Source organism: Stigmatopora nigra, unplaced genomic scaffold, assembly GCF_051989575.1.
Source record: "Stigmatopora nigra isolate UIUO_SnigA unplaced genomic scaffold, RoL_Snig_1.1 HiC_scaffold_25, whole genome shotgun sequence".
In the NCBI taxonomy this organism is placed as follows: Eukaryota; Metazoa; Chordata; class Actinopteri; order Syngnathiformes; family Syngnathidae; genus Stigmatopora; species Stigmatopora nigra.
In genome coordinates, this window is record NW_027551604.1 from 1533685 (window position 1) to 1553762 (window position 20078).

At 36.7% G+C, this 20078-nt stretch overlaps 1 protein-coding gene across 1 annotated transcript in view; it reads right to left on the reverse strand.

The window, feature by feature from the left end:
- The window catches only part of plxnb2b (plexin b2b), a 212354-nt gene that overhangs the window by 126468 nt on the left and 65808 nt on the right, over positions 1 to 20078 (reverse strand). The window contains exon 3 of the mRNA XM_077711073.1: positions 1456 to 1542. The gene's annotated coding sequence lies outside the window, so the exon portion shown is untranslated. The remainder of the gene's footprint in view (positions 1 to 1455; positions 1543 to 20078) is intronic.

Consider the following 20078-nt stretch of genomic DNA (forward strand, 5'->3'; position numbering starts at 1 on the left):
TCGAGTCCCCCCCCCCCCTCCAAAAAAACACTTCCCACAACTATAACGGGCTCCAATCTGCTCTCACTTCCTGGCGAGGCCAAAGTCAGCGAGGGGTTCTTCTAGCATGAAATGTGAGAGATGTACAGTATATATTTCCAAGTGCTAATCCTAGGCTGTGCGGACTGTGAGGCCAGAAGCAGACAGATGGTTGTGCGTCAGGCAGAAGATCAGAGAAATGTTAGCTCTCTCCCACCGTCTTGTTCGGTGGGGAAGCGCGATTTTGCCAGGGAGCAACGCCATACATCAAATTAAATCAATCTGGTGGTGGTCCTTATACCAAAGATCCCATGAAACTACTTAGGATGCCTCGAAAATGGCTACAATAACATACCTGTTAACATATACGTTTTTTCCGTATTTTATACGTGTACACTGAATAAGAATGTTGTACGATTTTTTTAAGTACAGTTCTACCTCTACTTACGAATGTTTCTAGGTCCGAAAGTTTCAGGTTACGAATTTTTTATATGCAAATGAGTGAGTTGAAATACAAAAATCCCCCAAAAAGTGAATACTTTTCATTATTCGTGATTTAATTTTGAATTTCCCTTCATTAAGCGCTTAAAAACTACAAATGCAACATATTTTCACACACACACAGATAGGGCACACCTTAAAGTCTAAAATGTACTACAAAATGGACAATCTGGTGGATTATTCCAAAAAATTCCTAGAAATCACTTAAAATGCCTGGAAATGGCTACAATAACATATCTGTCAGCCTTTACGTTTTTTTCGTATATTATACGTTTTTGAAATTGTGTACTCCGTAAAAGATTTTTTTACAGATCTTTTTTAACTACGGTCAAACCTCTACTTACGAATGCCTCTAGGTACGAAAGTATCAGGTTATGATTTTTTTATATGCAAATGAGTAAGTCGAGATACGAAAAAGATCCAAATTACAAAATCCCCCCCAAAAAAGTTCCTTCATCTCCATACCCGTTATTTTATTTTCAATTCCCTATATTAAGCGATTAAAAAAACTGTAAAAATGCAACATAGCACAAATTTTCAAACACACACACACAGGGCACACGTAAAAGTCTAAAATGTACTACAAAGTCTGCCAGAAAAACACGGGTATTACATCTATAACGGAGATATTTCAACAGTGAAGGGCACCATTTCATATGCTTAAATTATTTTAAGACATTAATAAATGATTTCCTAATAATTTTCTCTCATTCTTGTGTGTTTTCTCACATCTTTCATACACAATTCGGACACTTTGACCAATTTTAAGGGGTTTAGTTGGTAATTGAGACGACTAGAATTAATTAGGGAATTTACATATGAAGTAAACTTCTACTTACGATTTTTTTGTAATCACAGGAATGGCAATCATCAATAAGAGAACCAAATAGCTAATATTGACAGTTTAGCAATAACCAAATGCTAGCATTAGCTTACCTTGTCACTAGACGCTCCACTACCGTCCTCCAATCTCCACTTTGCACTTTATTTCCTTCCAAATTCCTTCGTTAACCCCGTGAAATTCTAAAAAAACGACACAAAAATATGCTTACATTAGCACAAATAACATACCCTAACATTAGTACAAGCCACCATTCTGGGCTTATTATGACACCTCGTACAGGTAAAACAAAGTAGAGAAGAGCTTAACAGGAATGGCACCACCAGGGGGAGCAATCCGCAAAAAAAATTGACTAAAAAACGACACAAAAAACTTGCTAACATTAGCACAAAAAACATGCTAACATTAGTACAAGCCACCATTCTGGGCTTATTATGACACCTTCTACAGGTCAAACAAAGTACAGAAGAGCTTAGCAGTAATGGCACCACTAGGGGGAGCAATCCGCAAAAAAATGACAAAAAAACGACAAAAAAACATGCTAACATTAGCACAAAAAACATGCTAACATTAGTACAAGCCACCATTCTGGGCTTATTATGACACCTTGTACAGGTTAAACAAAGTACAGAAGAGCTTAACAGTAATGGCACCACCAGGGGGAGCAATCCGCAAAAAAAAAATTGACAAAAAAACGACACAAAAACCATGCTAACATTAGCACAAGCCACCATTCTGGGCTTATTATGACACCTCGTACAGGTCAAACAAAGTACAGAAGAGCTTAACAGGAATGGCACCACCAGGGGGAGCAATCCGCAAAAAAATTGACAAAAAACGACACAAAAAACATGCTAACATTAGCACAAGCCACCATTCTGGGCTTATTATGACACCTTGTACAGGTCAAACAAAGTACAGAAGATCTTAACAGGTTCGTCACCACCAGGGGGAGCAATCCGCAAAAAAAAAAAATCCGACAAATAAGATTTCACTCCCAAACCTGACGGAAAAAACCCTGTTTACCCCGACCAATCCCGTTATTTGAACCCGATATGATACCCTTGGCGTTACTCTACTCTATCTGACCTTTAAAACGCGTACATTTTGCACTTGAAAGCCACACACAGATTTCAACGCGGGTGGACGGTAGTGCCAGAGTGCTTTGTTGTCTTTCTTCCACAACCGTCCGCTGGCACGGACGCCGTGCCGACCTTCCCTGACCTTCCAGCGCCGTGCCAACGAGCAGTCCATCAACCGGCAGAGCCAGTAAAAAAAAAAAAAAGACATTTTCTTTTACCCGCGGCGAGTGCTGAGAGCGCATTAGCAGATAAATGGAAGGGATGGGGAAAGGGTCTTGGAGGTTGGAAAGGGGGGAAAGGACTGGGTGTTTTTTGGCGGACGTCCACGGGGAAGACAGCTGGCCGCGTCATTTTCTGACGACCTGGCGGTGGCGCAATCGGTGTGGCGGTAGCGAGTCTCCGGAGAGCCGGAGAGAAAGATGGTGGGGGGGTGATGTAGAGGTGTTGTGGTGGGAGATAACATTGGTTTTAGACTCAAGACTCTCCTGCTAATTAACAAGTTGCATAGACAAGAGGGAGCATTCCTATTGGCTGTCGTCGCCAATGCAAATACAATGGAGTGTCGTGTATAGTCTTTGTGATTGACCATGTTTTTTTGGAGATTTGCTACTATTGAGTGGATTGGGAAAATGGAAAATGCATGTGGTTGGAGGTATGATGTCTAATAGGTGGCAAAGTGAAGGTCCGCGGGCTAAATATGGGCCGTTGGATTATTTTGGGTGGTCCGGGGAAGTTAATTGTGAGTGATGATTTTCTGTTTTAGGATCAAATTAAAATGATAGTATAGATGTATATTATATTTCCTGATTTTCTCCTTTTTTTAATTAATAATTGTCATATTTTAATCTATTTTTGGTGTTTTTAGTTCAAAAATAATTTTGTCAAATATAAAAATATATATAAAAAAGCTAAAATAAACAGTTTTAGATTCAGTTTTTCCCCATTTTAAATCAAAAATATTAAAAAAGTAATCCATTTTATCTGTTTTTAGTTCAAAAATCATTTTGTAAAATCAAAAAATGTATAAGAAAAGTTAAAGTAAACATTGTTTTAGATCTACAATTGGAAAAGGGGTAAAAATATAAATATTTTTTTCCAGTTTTTAGTCCAAAAATTATTTTGTAAAATTTAAAAATTTTTTAAAAAAAACATTTTTAGATTCCGAATCTGACACCCTTGGTATAGATGTAAATTAAATTTAAGTTTATTAAATTTTACCACTTTTAAATCAATAATTGTACTTTTTTAATCCATTTTCTGTGTTTTTAGTTAAAAAATAATTTTGTAAAATCTAAAAATATATGTAAAAAAATCTAAAATAAACATTGTTTTAGAACTACAATAGGAAAAGGGGTAAAAAAATAAACAATTAAAAAACAATATAAAATAAAAACTACAAGAAAATCCTAAAACTGCAAAAAACTGAATTTTTGAAGAAAAAAAATATCTTAAACGTGGATGTATACGATGAGAAGAAATATGGATGGATAAGCAGAAAAATATGAGGGATAAACGGGGGATAAACGCCAATAGGAGGTCTAACGGCCTTGTCTGAAGGTGAATCTGTTGCTGCCCTGCCGGATGCCCGCCCGCAAGCTTGCTTGGTCACTCTGGCGCAAAGATGAAGACGAATGAGAGCCATCGCCGGGGGGGATGCTGATCACCAGCCGGCCATTCCAGTCTAACGCTCAGCCTCATCGGCGGTCCGAAAGACAAAGTAGAAGGCGCCCAATGAGGCAAGACCTGGTCCAGTCATGACAATGCAAACGTAGACCTTGGTGATGTACCATTAGCAACACATGCCATAAATCAGAAGCGCCTCGTCGGATGCTTCGCGAGAAGGCCAAAAAAGGCCACTGCGGAGGAAATGCTAGCAAACCAACTGCAATGATTCCGACAAGTCTTTTTGTTCCAGTTTCTAAATCAGAGTTCTATTTTGAGAAGAGGACTGTATTTTCTCGCATATTAGCTGGCTTCGCGAAGATCGGATGTTTGGTCGCCGGACAAATGGTGACGGAGAGTTTACTGTTGGAACTAGCTCTCAAAATTATATTCATGAGAGAAAGGTTAATATCTGAGTACTGTTTAATATTAAGTACTGTATAATATCTAAGTACTGTTTAACATCCAAGTACTGTTTAAAATATAAGTACTGTTTAATATCTAAGTACTGTTTAATATCCAAGTACTATTTAATATCTAAGTACTATTTAATATCTAAGTACTGTTTACTATCTAAGTGCTGTTTAATATCTAAGTACTTTTTAATATAGAAGTACTGTTAAATATCTAAGTACTGTTTAATATCTAAGTACTGTTTAATATCTAAGTACTGTTTAGTATCTAAGTACTGTTTATTATCCAAGTACAGTTAATTATTCAAGTACTGTTTAGTATCTAAGTACTGTTTAATGTCCAAGTACTGTTTAATATCCAAGTACTGTTTAATATCTAAGTACGGTTTAATATCTAAGTACTGTTTAATATCTAAGTACTGTTTAATATCTAAGTACTGTTTAATATCTAAGTACTGTTTAATATCTAAGTACTGTTTAATATCTAAGTACTGTTTCATATATAAGTACAGTTTCATATCCAAGTACTGTTTCATATCCAAGTACTGTTTTATATCCAAGTACTGTTTAATATCCAAGTACTGTTTAATATCCAAGTACAATTTAATATCTAAGTATTGTTGAAACCAGCTCTCAAAATTATATTCATGAGAGAGAGTTTAATATCTAAATATCTACTATTTTCAACAGTACTTAGATATTAAACTCTCTCTCATGAATATAATTTTGAGAGCTGGTTTCAACAGTACTTACTCTCTGTCACCATTTGACCGGCCACCAAAAGACCGGCAACCAAACGTGACATAAAAGCCTTACCCTTAATTCAGTTATATTTATTTAATTACAAATACGGCTTATATGCGAGAAAATACGAGTCTGTGTTCATTTGTTTTGTTCAAACTGCAGAAAAGTGGAAAACGACTTGTTAGAGTTTGTTTGTGGCGGTGGTGAGGAACTTTGTCCAACTATGAGTAACCGATTTATCAGGATTTTTTGCGTGAAAGAGGCAGTTGCTTTGAAATTGTTTTGGAACATCAGACACCCTCCGTCCCTCCGTCCCTCCGTCCCTCCGTCCCTTCGTCCACGGCATCCATGTCTGCCAGGGAAACTGGACGCTGATGGCTCTGGGGATAGGCAGCGTCTCTTTTGAACAGCCCTGAAATTGGCTATTGGGAAAGCCTGACATGTTTTAAAAGTGGTCAGAAAACAACAAAAAATCTGTATGCTTTCGGCCTCACGGGTCTGGGGTTCAAACCCAGGTCATTCCACCTGTGTGGAGTTTGCATGTTCCTCCCACGTTTTGAAAAACATGCATGCTAGGCTAGTTGGACACTCCAAAATGGAGTTTTTGTCTTTTTTAGTCGTGTCCTGTTTGGCAATTGGTTGCCTGTCTTTTGGTCGCCGGTCTTTTGGTCGCCGGTCTTTTGGTCGCCGGTCTTTTGGTCGCCGGTCTTTTGGTCGCCGGTCTTTTGGTCGCCGGTCTTTTGGTCGCCGGTCTTTTGGTCGCCGGTCTTTTGGTCGCCGGTCTTTTGGTCGCCGGTCTTTTGGTCGCCGGTCTTTTGGTCGCCGGTCTTTTGGTCGCCGGTCTTTTGGTCGCAGGTCTTTTGGTCGCCTGTCTTTTGGCTCCTTTTGGTCATATTAAACAGTACTTAAATATTAAACAGTACTTGGATATTAAACAGTAATTAGATATTAAAAAGTACTTGGATATTAAAAAGTACTTAGATATTAAAAAGTACGTCGATATTAAAAAGTACGTAGATATCAAACAGTACTTAGATATCAAACAGTACTTAGATATTAAGCAGTACTTAGATATTAAGCAGTACATAGATATTAAACAGTACATAGATGTTAAATAGTACTTAGATATTGAATTATCTCTCTAGATATTAAACTGTCTCTCATGAATATACTTTTGAGAGCTTTTTCAACAGTAAACTAATTGACTGTTGACCAAAAGGGACCAAAAGACCGGCGACCAAAAGACCGGCGACCAAAAGACTGGCGACCAAAAGACTGGCGACCAAACATCCGAGCACCGTAACTAGATAACGATAGCAATCCAATACCAAAGGCTTAACAAAAAAGCAGTTTCACGCCAATTTGTATTGCAACTGTAAGCCTTATGCATCCCATAATAGCTCAAATTAGTATGTACACCATCCAGATTGTCCGGCCCGGAAGAGACAAGGCTAAGAATTTAGTCATTAGGATTTCTTCATTGTAAACTTTGATGCGCTATTAGCCGCCGCGGCTTAGCTTTTCCGTTCCGAGCCGCCGGCTTCATTAGCATTAGCGTAGGTAATAACCTCCACGGGGGATTTCCTAACCCAGATTTTTTGGAACGCCGCGCTACTAAAAAAGCACGGCAAAGATTCGAGTACATGGCGTGAACCCGCTGGAGGAAACACGTTAGCGCTCGGCAAACACGTTAGCGTTCAGCGAACATGCTAGCGAAGATCCGTAGCGCTTCTACTGTGTGATCCAATTAATTTCGCATCCGTATGTCGCACGTTTACGCACCCAAGCGGCGCCAACGGAGAGGAAACGGAAGTTTGGGTGTGAGGAAAGATGGCGAGAATTTGCTAAAAAAAATAGGAAATGCGCTAATGCGTTAGCCGCCATTGGGGATTGGAAGATTTCCCTTAACGACTTTCATGTAATTATATGGGCGAGGGTTAAGGGAAGGGGGCGGAGTCTTTGGGGGAAATATCTGGGAAGTTTTTGAAGTGTGTTTTTGAGGAAATTTGAGCTGGGGAATAGGTGGAATTGGAAATTGGGGGGGTTTTGGGGGATTTTTGGGGGGGAATTGGGAAGGTAGAATTTGTGTTGTTGTATGTAGATATGTATGTAAATTAGGTAGAGGAAAGGGGAGGTGGCTTGGGGATTAGGGGTGGAGTTAAAGATGGAAATTTGGGATTGTTTGGTTTAATTTAGAGTTTTTGAAAGAGAAATAATAAATTTTGAACATTTTTGTTGACAATGACGGAGTTTTAGGTTATGGATGGATAATGTAAGGGTGTCAGACTCGGGTTGGTTCGCGGGCTGCTTTAACGTTAACTTGATTTCAGGTGGGTAGGACAATTTTAGATAGAATATTTTGATTTTTTTGTATATATGGATTAAATGAACTGGATTAAAAATCATGAATATTCAGTTTTTTGTAGATCTAAAACAATGTTTATTTTAGCTTTTTTTAATATATATTTTTAGATTTTACAAAATTATTTTTGAACTAAAAAGACAGAAAAATGGATTTAAAAAATTACAATTATTGATTTTTTAATTATTTTTTTTAAATTGGATTAAAAGAACAGGATTAAAATCCCTGAATATTCCATTTTTATAGATCTAAAACAATGTTTACTTGAACTTTTTTAATATTTATTTTTTGATTATACAAAATGATTTTTGAACTAAAAACTGAAAAAAATGATTAAAAAATTACAATTATTGATTTTTTAATTATTTTTTCAATGTTTTCAAATTGGATTAAAACTTGATTCAAATCCTCAAATATTCAGTTTTTTATAGATCTAAAAAAATGTTTATTTGAGCTTTTATTTAATATATTTTTAGATTTTACAAAATGATTTTTGAACTAAAAAACGAAAAAAAATGATTAAAAATGATAATTATTAATTTAAAAGGGGGAAAATCATGAAATTTAATATACATCTATACTCTTCATTTTAATTCGACCTTAAAACAGAAAATCAGCACTCATAATTTACATTCCCGGGCCTTACAAAACAATGCGCCGAACCAAATTTGGCCCGCAGGCCTCCACTTTGACACACATACCCCACACAACTGAAAATGATCAAAAAACATCTAAAACACAGGAGACCAAGTTAACAGGTATACTGTAGTCTCTTCTTCTCTTGTAAAAAATGCTGCTTATTTTAATGTAAAAAAAAACAAGTTTTTTCAATGTTTTCCAACCAAAACCTCCGAAAATATTTCAACCTTTTTCTTTACAAGGAAGTGTGGATTGGCAGTTAGCTTTGGAGCTCAGCACTCCCGTCCACTATGCTAATAAACTCTAGATAGCGAGTCCACGCAGAGCATTAGCAATGTAAGAGGCGTTCCCGGTTTGGTTCTGTCTGGGGAGATAGCGATTCTAGCGAGGCATAATGACACACTCAGCTGGGACTTGAAAGCGGACATTTCCTCTCTGCTGATTGGCCCGATACGGCCCTGACCAGCAGCACTTCGTCACACATTCCAGGGAAAGCGAAAAACAATGTAGACGCCGCTTTTCTTTCCATGGGCAAAAAAAAAAAAAAAAAAAAGTCACTTTGGAATTGGGAAGTGTTTGTTTTGTTTTGGACGCACTGTTTTGAGCCTCGGGGTTGATTCCTAGGTCGGAGTGTTCAAAGTTTTTTTTAATCCAAGATCTACTTTTTAAGGACTTAACCTACCAAGACAATTATTTATGTTGATATATCAGGTTTTAGACCAGGGGTGGGTAAAGTACGGCCCGCGGGCCATATGCGGGCCCGTTAGGCTTTTTTATGCGGCCCGCTGACGTTGTCCAAACAGTTTTTTTGTTTGTTTTTCCCCAAGATGGCGCCAGTGGCAGTAGCTGTGTCCACTCTTATTTGTTTTTTTTGTGTTTTACAGCCCCTTTATCTATTTTTAAATGACATTTTAATATTTCTTAATACTAATCATAAAAGTAAAAAGTAGAAAGTACAAAGTAATTTTTTGGAGGGGTATTTTGTATTTTTTTCCCAAGATGGCGCCTTCACGCGGAAGCCAGTGGCAGTAGCTGTGTCCAATCGTATTTGTTTTTCATGTTTAACAGCCTGTCTATCTCTTTTTAATGACAATTTAATATTTCATAATACATTCCTTTACTTACTTAACTTTGTACTTTATACTTTTTATTTTATGTGATGAGTATGTTAATACTTGAGTCCTTTTTTCTGTTTATGTTTCATATGTACTGTTAACAGATGCACTTTTTTATATGTATCGTATCTTGTGCTGACTCCGCCCATCTGTCACATTTTTAAAGTCAACATGGCCTCCCCCGGGCCCAAAAGTTTGCCCTCCCCTGGACTAGACCTAATCTTAAATCTTCTCCACAATTGTCTATTTACTTAATCCGCGTGCAATGCTTTTTCTTAATGTCAAATTTGATTGTCCTTACTGTGACGCCTTGACTGTTCTCTCATATCGACTTTCCTGACTCATACGGGTCAAAAATGACATAGATGTTCCGAACAGTTTCACATTTTGTCTGCGTGATTGATTGATTGACAGACAGTGAGTCAGTCAGTGCGTGGCCTGGTTTGAAAGTAGTCTTTGGGGATACCCGTCGCAGAATATGTCGCCTCAAAATGCCAGAATGTTAAATATATTATAGTGGTCTCCCTCACTTGTTACAATTCTTACAGCTACATTAACAAGATGGCCATCTCACAGTAGATCACCAATGTCCTATTGGTAGATGTCACGACAATGACATTTTGATCCCTCCCTTCTGTCGGTTTGCTTAGCAAGGTTCTCCTGAATGGTGCTCGGACGTTTGGTCGCAGGTCTTTTGGTGACAGAGTTTAAACTGTTGAGACCAACTCTCAAAATTATATTTCTGAGAGAGAGAGTTTATTATCTAAGATAGATAGTTTAATACCAAAGTACTGTTTAATATCCAAGTACATTTGACCGCCGACCAAACGTCCGGGCGACCAAACGTCCGGGCGACCAAACGTCCGGGCGACCAAACGTCCGGGCGACCAAACGTCCGGGCGACCAAACGTCCGGGCGACCAAACGTCCGGGCGACCAAACGTCCGGGCGACCAAACGTCCGGGCGACCAAACGTCCGGGCGACCAAACGTCCGGGCGACCAAACGTCCGGGCGACCAAACGTCCGGGCGACCAAACGTCCGGGCGACCAAACGTCCGGGCGACCAAACGTCCGGGCGACCAAACATCCGGGCGACCAAACGTCCAGGCGACCAAACGCCCGGGCGACCAAACGTCCGGGCGACCAAACGTCCAGGCGACCAAACATCCGGGCGACCAAACGTCCGGGCGACCAAATGTCCGGGCAACCAAATGTGCGGCCAAGTTTCAGAGTGGATTTACACATTTTTATCAACTTAAAAAAATAATTTAATTAACCAAAAAAAATGTACCCCATAAAAAAACCACAATAGTTGAAACCGGGATATTCGAAGTATTACTGCATTCCTAAAATGAACCAAATTACATTGAATTTTTCCTACCAGCCACCATACAAAACCTAAAAAAAACCTCCCTCACTTTGATATATTCATTCAAAAAATCCACTGGTCCTTTTTCTAATATAGATTACCCAGGCTGTGAATAATAATTATTAATTAGAGCAGTGCTTCATCACAAGCTATAGTATAATAATAGGTGTAATTGTCAGGAAAGTGAGTTGCACATTGGCCGTTTGAATGAATGTAAATGAGGCACTTTGCTCATTTTCTTTCATTGACACGATGTAGGCTAATCTCCACATTCAGCCCGTTTGCAGAGGATGTCAAAGCGCCTTGCCGTGCCTTTGAATGAGCCACTCTGCATAGACTTGCGCAACTACAAATGTTCTATTCAACTCTCCCTCTTATTTTCCGCCTTGAAGGTCTTGTTGCCGTTTCCTATATGAAATCACATTCCCAATTTTTTTTAAAGTGTTCTGATTTAGTGGTCCTTGTTTTAGGAGACTGTGGTCTGCTATGGATTCGTTTGGAAAAAGTTTTTTTGTAGGACTTGTTTCTTGAACTTGGATTTGGGATTAATAGTAACCCGCACAATAGAAATTAAGATAATTATTATTATGGGAAGGGATAAAGGTCATAGATGTGCATGACATGTTGAATTACCGGATTGGCACGAAGATAAGACGACCACGGTTATAAGATGACCCCGATTATAAGACGACCCCGACTATAAGACGACCCCGATTATAAGACGACCCCGATTATAAGACGACCCCAATTATAAGACGACCCCGACCATAAGACAACCTCAAATATAAGATGACCCTGACAATAAGACGACCCTGAATATAAGACAACCCCGAATATAAGACGACCCTGAAAACAAGACAACCCCGAATATTAGATGACCTGATTATAAGACCACCCGATTATAAGACCACCCGATTATAAGACGACCCCGAATAAGACAACCCCGAATAAGACAACCCCGACTATAAGACGACCCCGGTTATAAGACGACCCCGACTATAAGACGACCCCGGTTATAAGACGACCCCGACTATAGGACGACCCAGATAAGACGACCCCGATAAGATGACCCCGACTATAAGACGACCCTGATAAGACAAACCTGACTATAATACGACTCAAGACTAAACTTTGAAAAAAATATTCAGAACATTAAAATCATGCAAAAAATGTCCATCACATCTTAATACCTGAACATTGTACAACTACGTAAACTAAAGTTTTTTTGTAAATGAATGACCTCTGGTTTTTAAAATGTAAATTAACCAATCTACTCCAATTAAAAAAAACTACAATAACTTTACCAACTCAAGTTCTGTACGTAGAAGAACCTAATCTAGTCTGATATTTCATCTAGTACATCCTTTAAAAACTCCTTAGAATGCCAACTACTTCACTTTTTCTCTTCATCTACTTATTTATGACCACTTATTTATTTTTTACCTATTAATTATTTACATGTCCACTTCAAGCTAAAGCTTTAAATATAAATATACATGCATAATGACAATAACATCACTCAAATCAATTAACTATCAGTGTCCAGCATTCACTTTAAAAGCATCTACCACCATCTAGTCTTATGAACATGTACTGTATTTTCAAGACTATAAGGCGCACCGCATTATAAGGCGCACCCTCAATGAATGACATATTTTCCATATATAAGGTGCACTGTATTATAAGGCGCAATATATGATAAGGCGCACTGTCTATTTTGGAGAAAATGGAAGACTTTTAAGTGCGCCTTATAGTGGTGAAAATACGGTAATTGCTATTGAGTTCCAGGTTTGAAGCACTCACTACTTTACAGTCACCTCTAGAGCCAGCCATTGTTGATGTTTTGGATTTTTTTTGTGTAAAATCTTGCAGTGGGGAGGAGCTATATGATGGAAAATTTTGTAAACTAAGATGGCATCTGCATATTTCACAATATTGTTTCAGTTCAGGCGTTTGTGTTTTTTTAATATCCGACAGTGGTGGTTTTTCGATTTCAGTTTTTTCCAAATATAAGGCGCACTGGATTATAAGGTGCACTGTCTATTTCTGAGAAAATGTAAGACTTTCAAGTGCGCCTTATAGTCATGAAAATACGGTACAAAGTCTAGACCCCAATGTTAAGCCAACCAACACTTTTCCAATCTTATTCCAATACGAAAAAAACATCGTCTTATATTCAGGCCAAAAATTACAGCTAACCATTTCTCTTGCTATTCATTATTCATTACCAGTATCTTCCCAAAAAAGATAAAACCAAAACAACTTGACGCATAGAGCATATCATACTGAACTCTAGTGTTCACCTAACACACCGCTAGCCTTTTCCGAGTGTGTGCAAGCATACAAAATGTGAAAATCATCCAAACAAAACGGCAAATCTTGTTGTATGTACACCTACTACACACACACACACGTAAAAGTCAACAGCCGCCTTAGCCGTGACCGGACTATAAAGTTCCACTAAGTAAATTCGGGTGTGACTCCTGATGTTAATCACTGTTTGGCTACACTCGCCTCAGGCCATAATCTAGTCAATCTGAATGGTAATCTTAGCAAAAGGATAGCAAAGCCCAACCGTCTAAATACGGTATGTTATGCTAACAAATAGCAAGCGGCGCCCATAGCCGTCTGACCCCTCGGGTCGGCGTCTTATCAGATACCGTCTCGATGTTATGAAAACCGAGTATGGAAGACGTTGGACGCGTGATTCGGTGTCTTGGGGAAAAAACAGCAAAAATGGCCATTATGGTGAACAAAAAACACATCTGGTTCCATTCAGAATGCTTGGAATTCTTTGCCTGCTTGGTTCTGATTACTTGCCCCGGCCCCCATGCCGTCAGTCTGTGCAGGAGAGTAGATAAACTCTCACCGCTATACACAAAGACGCCACTATTCTTCCAGGGGGGAGGATGGGGGAGGTGAAGAGAATGGGAAAAAAATGTGTTTTATTGAAAATGTTTAGTGTACGGATGATATTCTGCCAGTTAAAGGGATTGAAAACTCAATGGTAAAAGTAGGTGGTGCTAAATTGCTATTTGGGGATGCTATTAGTTGGAGATTAATATGATTTGGGATTATTTAATTTATGAACAATTTCAATTTATGAACCATTTCAATTTATGAACCATTTCAATTTATGAACACTTTCAACTTATGAACCATTTCAACTTATGAACACTTTCATATTATGAACACTTTTAACTTATGAACACTTTCCACTTATGAACACTTTCCACTTATGAGCACTTTCAACTTATGAACCATTTCAATTTATGAACAACTTCAACTTATGAACAACTTCAACTTATGAACCATTTCAATTTATGAACCATTTCAACTTATGAACAATTTCAACTTATGAACCATTTCAACTTATGAACAACTTTAACTTATGAACACTTTCAACTTACGAACACTTTCAACTTACGAACAATTTCAATTTATGAACACTTTCAACTTATGAACCATTCTCACTTATGAACAATTTCAACTTATGAACAATTTCAACATTTCAACTTATGAACAATTTCAACTTATCAACAATTTCAACTTATCAACAATTTCAACTTATCAACAATTTCAACTTATCAACAATTTCAACTTATCAACAATTTCAACTTATCAACAATTTCAACTTATCAACAATTTCAACTTATCAACAATTTCAACTTATCAACAATTTCAACTTATCAACAATTTCAACTTATCAACAATTTCAACTTATCAACAATTTCAACTTATCAACAATTTCAACTTATCAACAATTTCAACTTATCAACAATTTCAACTTATGATTAATTTCAACTTGTCAACAATTTCAACGTATCAACAATTTCAACTTATCAACAATTTCAACTTATCAACAAATTCAACTTATCAACAATTTCAACTTATCAACAATTTCAACTTATGAACACTTTCAACTTATGAACCATTTCCACTTATGAACAATTTCTAGCTATGAAGAATTTCTAGCTATGAACAATTTCAACTTATGAACACTTTAAACTTATGAACAAGTGCTCGGAACCTAACTCGTTCGTAAGTAGGGGAGCATCTATATTCCAATCCATTTAGAAACCTCTCCCTAAAATAAAACAGACATGTCTTCCAAAGTCTCAGTTCAGAAGCATTCTTGTAAAAGTTCACGGTCAAATCTTTTCAGAGGCCCCCACAGGACCACTACAATTCCACAACCCCCACCCACCCCAATCCCATCCAAGTCGCCCTTTCATATATACAACATGTCAAAACACAAATCGCTGCTGCAGGAACAAACCAACTCTATGCCCCGCCCCCTTTTCAAACCCAGGTGGGACTACTACACAAGAAGAAGAATCCCTATCTTGACAAGACTGTTTAAAAACCAACCCTGAACCGTCACTTCTGTTCAATATCAGCAATTGCCATAAATCAAGCCCAGTTTAATTTTGTTTTGGCAAGCCTAGCCTTTCTCTACACAGAGTTATAAATAAGAACATTTCCATCTGGGAACGAAAACACAACCCCCCCTTTCACAAAACTACCCATACTTATATATATATATTTCTTTTTAGTCCATACATTTCTTTCAGTTCCCTACTCTCCAATTTCCCGTCCTCTTATCTGGCATTTTTTGACAGAGTGATGTCTGGAGCCAAAATCACCTTGTCTACCAAGCTTTCCCCGAGAGATGAAGTACCAGCCAAGTAGACGATTCAATCCCCGAAAAGTAAAAGAGCAGACAATATGCCTCGGCTCCGGCACCCCCTCCCCCTACCTACCCTAATAGCCCGTAATATCATTTTACACCGTATTTTCTTGCTATTTTTTTTGTATACCCGCGTTCAACATAACTATGTCACAGAGGCGCAATAAAAACAGATATATTTCTTTATTACTCTCGGAAAAGCGTATCAGTGAAGAAAATAACGTTGTCTCGGTCGGTTGTTATGAGTACAGGCGAAGCTCGGACCCCCCGTATCCCCCCTGTGGCTATTCTCTCGATGCCTAATGGGTGTTATTAGAGTTAGATGAGCGCTATATCGTATCTTGGGCCTAAATGGCGTACTTAAAATGAAATTTTCGGTCCCCTTTTGAGACGTTAGGGCCAAGGTCTGTCAAAGTGCAATATGATTATTCTTTTATTTAAACACACGCTAAAGTAACTTCAACCTGCCGACAAAAGATCCCGTCCAGCATCTAATGATTGAATAACAATGGCAGTAGTATGTATACATGTACATCTATGTGTATGTATGTATATTTATATATTAGATTAGATAACTTTATTCAGCCCATATTTGGGAAATTTCATTATCACGGTAGCAATAGGGTGAGAATACAGACACAGCAAAAGACACAAATAAATACGTAATAAATACATACATACATACATTATATATATATATATATATATATATATATATATATATATATATATATATATATATATATATATATATATATAAATACATACATATACATATACATATATATACATATACATATATATATATATATATATATATATATATATATATATATATATATATATATATATATATATATATATATATATATATATATATATATATATATATATATATATATATATATATATATATATATATATATATATATATATATATGTATATGTATATATATGTATATGTATATGTATGTATTTATATATATATATATATATATATATATATATATATATATATATATATATATATATATATATATATATATATATATATATATATATAGATATATATATATATATATATATATATATATATATATATATATATATATATATATATATATATATATATATATATATACATATACATATACATATACATATATACATATATACATATATACATATATACATATATACATATATACATATATACATATACATATATATATATATATATATGTATTTATTTATTACCTATTTCTTTGTGTTCACCACTAGAGGGTGTCTTAACTTCAGTGAGCGATGGTCATTTTGTGCTGTAAGAATTTACGATAAATTGTAATATTCCGAGAAAAAAATCTTAACGAAATTAAAATTGAAATAGGATATCATAGATTGATTCGAATCGTAAAATGTCCAACTTTAAAATCGTTTCGGCAATCATAAACCGTCCCGCCCACGCGGTAGCTCGTACGGCGACCATTCCTCCCCAAAACCCCAGACTTTTTTGACATTGACGCCTCCATACTTTTGGGCTTTTGGCTTTTTCGTCAGCGTGACGGTCGTGTGTAAACAGCGTTATCAAGCATCTCAGCAGGTTTTCTAATACCCCCTGTAATCCTGTCATTTCATCCACGGATACCGACCGCCCCGTGTTCCAGTCAGCCCCGAGCATATCTCGCCCGGGCTGTCTCGGCTCCTCGCCGTGAGAGATTGGATTTCCCCCCCTTACACAAATGCTCACGTACTTATCTAGTCTCGGATCTCCATACATAGAGTGTAAATGGTGTGCGGCCTGAGCAGATGATATAGAAGATATAGTTATATTGTATGTATACATATATAAGGTCCAAAATTTGCTCAAAATCTGACTCGTATCTCAAGACATTTGCTCAAAAATTTGACTCGTATCTCAAGATAAACATTTGCTCAAAATGGTACTCGTATCTCAAGACACTTTCTCAAAATTTGACTCGTATCTCAAGACATATGCTCAAAATTTGACTCGTATCTCAAGACATTTGATCAAAATTTGACTCGTATCTCAAGATAAACATTTGCTCAAAATGTTACTCGTATCTTAAGACATCTGCTCAAAATTTGACTCGTATTTCAAGACATTTGCTCATAATTTTACTCGTATTTCAAGACATTTGCTCATAATTTTACTCGTATCTCAAGACATTTGCCCAAAATTTGACTCGTATCTCAAGATAAACATTTGCTCAAAATGGTACTCGTATCTCAAGACATCCGCTCAAAATTTGACTCGTATCTCAAAACATTTGCTCAAAATTTGACTCGTATCTCAAGATAAATATATGCTCAAAATTTTACTCATATCCCAAAATAAATATTTGCTCAAAATTTTACTCGTATCTCAAGACAAATATTTGCTCAAAATTTGACTCGTATCTCAAGACATTTGCTAAAAAATTGACTTGTGTTTCAAGACAAATATTAGCTCAAAATGGTACTCGTATCTCAAGAGAAATATTTGCTGAAAATTAGTCTCGTATTTCAAGATATATATTTGCGTGAGAGATTGGACAAATGCTCATGTACTTATCTAGCTTCGGATCTCCATACGAGTGTAAATGGTGCGGCCTGAGTAGATGATATAGATATAGTTATATAGTGTATATGTATAGATGTATAGGGTCCAAGCTGGGAATGATTTCTAGTTGAGGATAATAAGTTGGCCTCGCTGAAGTGTGGCGCATTTCCCTGGCTCGCTGTCACAAAGACAAGCGGCCTGATGACATTTCTCTCAAGGGTAATGAACCCGTGCTATCTATGCAACGTGATATGGACTAAGCCTGGGCAAATATGATAAATATTGTTATCACGATATGGATAAATATCGTGATGATGACCGCATATTTTTTTGGCTTTCAAATTTGAAACTTGCAACTTCTATGATTAAGTCGATTAGATTGGGTAACTTTATTTGAGAATACAGACACAGAAAAAGACATTTTGGAGCACAGGTGTCAAAGTGGCGGCCCGGGGGCCAAATCTGGCCCGCCGGATCATTTTGTGTGGCCCGGGGAAGTTAATTATCCGTGACAATTTTCTGTTTAAGGTTCAAATTAAAATGAAGAGTATTGATTTATATTACATTTCCTGATTTTCCCCCTTTTTAAAATCAATAATTGTAAATTTTTTGATCATTTTTTACTGTTTTTTGTTCAAAAATCATTTTGTAAAATCTAAAAATATATTTTCAAAAAGTGAAATAAACATTGTTTTAGATCTATAAAAAACTGAATGTTCAGGGCATTTAATCCAGTTTTTTAATCAATTTATTTTAAAAAATCATATTTTCTGTTTTTCATTCAAAAATCTGTAAAAATTTGTAAAATCAAAAATATTTTCTGTTTTCCACTTTATTACGGAATATAAAGAAAAATATAGTTCCCTTTTGAAAATGATTAAAATATTTTCCCTTAATCAGAAAAAAGCTCAAATAAACATGTTTTCTACAAAAAAAACTGAATATTCAGCGCTTTTAATCCAGTTCTTTTAATCCATTTATTGTAAAAATAGTTTTTTCAGTTTTTTGTTCAAAAATCTGTAAAATGTGTAAAATCTAAAAATATCTAAAAATATTTTCTGTTTTCCACTTTAATACGTAATATAAATAAAAATATAGTTCCCTTTTAAAAATGATTAAAATATTTTCCCTTAATCAGAAAAAAAGCTCAAATAAACATGTTTTCTACAAAAAAAACTGCATATTCAGGGCTTTTAATCCAGTTCTTTTAATCCATTCATAAAAAAAATCTAAATATTCAATCTAAAATGGTCCTGCCCATATGAAACCGAGTTGACATTCATCCATAAATATCCATATTATAACATATCCTAGCATACGCTAATAACAACACACTTGAAAACAGTCCCTATCGTAACACATGCAAACCAAATGACTATAATTGCACTTTTGAATAGGATTCCATTTCCCCCCCCGTCGAGTATGGCCGCCGTCCATCTGAAAATAATCCTAATAATTCCCATTTTCCTCTCCATTCTAAAGAATCCGATTATAGTCCAATCAAGTACACTATAAATAATAGTCATTAGGGGTCTTGCGGCATTGTCAGAACGCCGGCTTGCGTCTGCCTGACAGCTTGGTCCTCATTACCTACAACTACCAATTACTGGCTCTACTTCTTTATTTATATAGCTAGCCAGAGTGAAGGTTTTTTCTTCTTCTTTTATTTTGGCGGAGCCGCTAAATCATTCTCTTATTGTTGGGCTTTTCTCTGACATTTTCAAAAAAGGTGAGCAAATAATCCCAGGTTTATTTGTCCGAGTTATTGATAACATCATGTCTTTTATCGTCTAAAGTTGTTGACGCGGTGTAGTGAAATTCTTATTTTGACTTTTCCAAAACGACGCTAGGCTAATTAAAAACGTAACATGAAAGTAATGTTTTTTATATTGTGGGCGACCGCGGGCTCTCGCAGATGTTTCCCATCCATGGCGGCTGCCAAAAAGTGGCGTCTGGTTGTGGCCGGGAGGTAGAACGGGATGGGGAGGGGGCGGGGCCTGAGGTCTTGGAGGCGGGCTTTCGGGAATTCTGCGGCGAGCTGGTGGAGATTCGGGTTGGTGCGATAAAACTTGTTTTGGGGAG